The following is a 4,754-nucleotide window of genomic DNA, read 5'->3' as shown; positions in this document are numbered from 1 at the left end:
TTCTTAAAAAAAAAAAAAAAGCACTGGGTGCTGCTCCTGGGTTCGATTCCCAGCACTCACATGACAGCTCACAACTGTCTACAACTCCTGTTCCAGGGAGCTGACTCCCTCACACATGCAGGCAAAACTCTAATGTACATAAAATAAATCCCTGGCCCTCTCTGTCAAATATATATATAATACACACATATATATTAAGATTAAGAAAGGAAGAAAGGACCTGGTTTTATAGATCTTGAGACCAGATCCCTTTTCAATTGGCTTCCCTGGCCAAGACAAGGCCTAACTGTAGGGAGGGTGTGTGGGTTGGCTCCACATGTGCCTAGGCTGCCTGTTCTTTAAATCGAGCTCAGACCTCGTTGTTAGAGACTCCACCCAGTGCTAACCAGATGAGCTATGAGTAAACTCAGAAGGCCAGGCTGTCTTTCATCTCAGGATAGTCAAGAGTGATCCTCTGCCTCTACCACAGAAATTCTGGGACTACAGACATTGAACACCATGCTCAGTTTACACCGTGCTTGAGGCCTCATGAGCCCAGGGCCTCGTGCATACTAGGCCAGCACTCTGCCCACTGAGCCACGCCTCCAGTCTTCATCCACTCATTCACTAACTTGGAGTTTTCACCGACTAACTTGAACTGGACCATGGAGGCACCGGATGAACAAGACTCACCGCTTATCCTTAAGGAGCATAACATCTGATCAAGTTGTCACCGAGAGAAAGGAAAACGCTTGGGCTCATCCCAAGAGGGCACGATGGGCAAGAGCCTAGCAGATGATGGATGAGCCCAGCTAGACCCTGACAGGGGCATTACCTGCAACCGGCTCCAGTCTTATGTGAAACAAGAAGCTTTGAAAGCTGGGGGGAGGGTAATGAGAGGGAATGCAGGTCTGACCCTACGTCTCTGTCTGAGCCTGGTGCCCTGCCTCAATCCTCTTGGGACCAGAGCATCTGAGAACAGAACCTATATCTTTTGGGTTTGTTTTCTTTTCTATTTTTTTATTGTTTTTTTAAAAATGATTTATTTATTGTTATATGTAAGTACACTGTAGCTGTTTTCAGACACACCAGAAGAGGGCATCAGATCTCATAACGGGTGGTTGTGAGCCACCATGTGGTTGCTGGGATTTGAACTCAGGATCTTCGGAACCGCTGAACCATCTCTCCAACTCTTTTTCTTTTTTTAAAATTATTTACTTATTTATTTATTTATTTTGGTTTTTCGAGACAGGGTTTCTCTGTATAGCTCTGGCTGTCCTGGAACTCACTCTGTAGAACAGGCTGGCCTCGAACTCAGAAATCCACTTGCCTCTGCCTCCCAAGTGCTGGGACTAAAGGCGTGTGCCACCACCGCCTGGCTTAAAATTATGTTTATTTTATGTGCATTGGTGTTTAGTCTGCATGTATGTCTGTGAGGGCGTCAGGTCCCCTGGAACTGGAGTTACAGACAGGTGTGAGCTGCCATGTGGTGCTAGAAACTGACTCAGGTTCTCTGGAAGAGCAGCCAGTGCTCTTAACCAGTGACCTATCTTTCCAGTCCTTCCCTTTTTCTTAACATTTATTTTATTTTATAGTGTGTGAGTGTGTGTGTAAATGTGTACATGAAGTCAGAGGCATCAGATTGCCCTGGAGTTGGAATAACAGATGGTTGTGAGCCACAAGTCGTAGATGGTAGATGCTAGGAACCAAACTTGGGTTCTCTGCAAGAGCCAACCGTGTTCTCAAGTGTTTATTCAGTTCTCCTGCCCTTGGAGTGTTTTCCTACAAGCTAGTTCTGTGAACCCAAGAAAGAAAGGGGGAGGGCAGAGGCCAGAGGCCAGAGGCAGGGGATTGCCTGCTCCAGAGGTCAGATCCCAGAACAAATAGCAAGGTGTCTGTCCTTTCTAACAGCAGAAGGGATGGGAGCAAGTCTGAGGAGCTGAAAAGAGAGAACAAAAGGTTAGAGTCCCCGCTGAGCAGTGGTGGCGGCTGAGCAGTGGTGGCGGCTGAGCAGTGGTGGTGGCTGAGCAGTGGTGGCGCAGCCTTTAATCCCAGAGCTTGGGAGGCAGAGGCAGGCCAGCCTGGTCTACAGAGTGAGTTCCAGAATAGCCAGAGCTACACAGAGAAATGCTGTCTCAACACTCCCCCCAGACCCCCAAATAGAGTCCCTGAGGGTTAGAGGGGAAGACCACCAGGGCCTAACAGGTACTGTAGGCCCTGTGTCTCAGCTTTGGCTGTGAAACTGGGGGCCAGGGACTCACTGAGGGAACACAAAGCTATCTGGCTTTGCTCCAAGCTAACAGAGCATGGTCTTCCTCCCTCTCCCAGAGGGAGACACAGAAGACCAGCTCACACAAGAAAGGCCAGCTCAGGTCTCTCCTGTCAGACCTTCCTGTGGTCTCTCCAACTGTTCTGAGGTAGAGAGAGTGTCCTCCTAGAGAGAACTCAGCACAACAAATGCCTGCCTCCATTGCTCAGTGCTGATCAGCGGGTCTCAGGGCAGAGATGGTGTTGACCGAGTGGACAGCGACCTGAGGCCCTGACAAACCCCAGACTTCCACAGTCGCTCCCCCACTCTCACTAAGGGCATGGCGTGGCTCTGCCTTTGCCTGTGGCTCTGCCCTAAACCTGTTCAGCTGCCAGCACTTTTTCTTTCCTTTTCTTTTTCTCCATCCATTTCTTCCTAGCTCATTTTCTCACTGCTTTTCTACCAACCTCCACATACCAGCTCTAGCCTGCCCCTATCTCTGTATGCATCTGCCCTGTATTTCTCTGGCTTGGTTTTTGGTGTCTAGTTTTCTTTGTTTTGAGACTGGGTTTCTCTGTACAGTCCTGGCTGTCCTATAACTAGCTCTAGACCAGGCTAGCCTTGAACTCACAGAGATCCAAAGGAAGGTGCTGCTACCACCTGGCTTTCTCTGGCTTTAAAATAGCTTTGAAAGATTTTTTTATTTATGTTTATTTGTTTAATTATTTGTGTGTGTGTGTTTATGTATGCATGCAAATATATTTGGTGGCCCATGCCCTTACCTATTGAGTCATTTTGATGACTTCTCTATTTTTTTTTTTTCTGGTTTTTCGAGACAGGGTTTCTCTGTGTAGCCCTGGCTGTCCTGGAACTCACTCTGTAGACCAGGCTGGCCTCGAACTCAGAAATCAGCCTGTCTCTGCCTCCTAAGTGCTGGGATTAAAGGTGTGTGTCACCACTGCCAGGCGACCCCTCTATCTTTTTTAAAAATATTTATTTATTTATTTATTTACTTATTATAGATAAGTACACTGTAGCTGACTTCAGACGCACCAGAAGAGGGCGTCAGATCTCATTATGGATGGTTGTGAGCCACCATGTGGTTGATGGGATTTGAACTCAGGACCTCTGGAAGTGCAGTCAGTGCTCTTAACTGCTGAGCCATCTCACCAGCCCCCAGACCTCTCTATTTTTAAAAAAGGTTTTACTTATTTATTTTTATAATTTATTTTCATTTTATGTGTATTGGTGTTTCGCCTGCATGCGTGTCTGTGTGAGGGCGTCAGATCTTGGGGTTACAGACAGTTGTGAGCTGCCATGTGGGTTCTGGGAACTGAACCTAGTCAGTGCTCCTGACCACTGAGGCATCTCTGCAGCCCATTTATTTGTTTGTTGTTGTTGTGTTGTTTTGGTTTTTTTTGTTTGTTTGTTTTTTTACTTATGGATGTCTGCCCAAATGTCTGTGCATCGCAGGTTTGCAATGTCTGCAGAGGCCAAAAGAGAGTGTTAGATTCCCTTAGCAATGGAGTTATAGTCCACCATGTTGGTACTAGGAACTGAACCCTGAGACCTTTGGAAGAGCAGCCAGCACTCCTAACTGCTGAAACATCTCCCCAGTCTCTCTGCCTTCCTTCTGTGAAGTGGGATATCTCTATGTACTTCTTCCTGGTCCAGAATTCACTATATAGACCAGGCTGACCTCACACCTGCAACAGATTCTCTTGTTTCTACCTCTCTAGCACTATTTCATAGATGAGTCACCACACCGAGCTTTAAGGTTAGCCCAGGCTGGCCTCAAACTTTCTATATACTCGAGGATGACCTTGAACTTCTAATTTCTGTCTCTCTGAGTTCTTGAGAAGCACCACCCAGGCAGGATTGGAGATCTGAACCCAGGTCGGACAGATGAGTATCAAGAGCTGGCTCTGAGACAGAGCCTGGGGCAGAGCCTGGACAGAGCCTGGACAGAGCCTGGGACAGAGCCTGGGACTGAGCCTGGGACTGAGCCTGGGACAGAGCCTGGACAGAGCCTGGGACTGAGACTGGGACTGAGCCTGGACAGAGCCTGGACAGAGCCTGGGACTGAGACTGGGACTGAGCCTGGGGCAGAGCCTGGACAGAGCCTGGGACAGAGCCTGAACAGAGCCTGAGACAGAGCCTGGGACAGAGCCTGGGACTGAGCCTGAGACAGAGCCTGGGGCAGAGCCTGGACAGAGCCTGGGACAGAGCCTGGGACTGAGCCTGGGACTGAGCCTGGGACAGAGCCTGGGACTGAGCCTGGGACTGAGCCTGGGGCAGAACCTGGACAGAGCCTGGACAGAGCCTGGGACTGAGCCTGGGACAGAGCCTGGGGCAGAGCCTGAGACAGAGCCTGGGACTGAGCCTGGGACTGAGCCTGAGACAGAGCCTGGGGCAGAGCCTGGACAGAGCCTGGGACAGAGCCTGGACAGAGCCTGGGGCAGAGCCTGAGACAGAGCCTGGGACAGAGCCTGGGACTGAGCCTGAGACAGAGCCTGGGGCAGAGCCT

The sequence above is a fragment of the Mastomys coucha genome, unplaced genomic scaffold (genome assembly GCF_008632895.1).
Source record: "Mastomys coucha isolate ucsf_1 unplaced genomic scaffold, UCSF_Mcou_1 pScaffold21, whole genome shotgun sequence".
Lineage (NCBI taxonomy): Eukaryota > Metazoa > Chordata > Mammalia > Rodentia > Muridae > Mastomys > Mastomys coucha.
Note: the sequence above shows the minus strand (reverse complement) of the source record.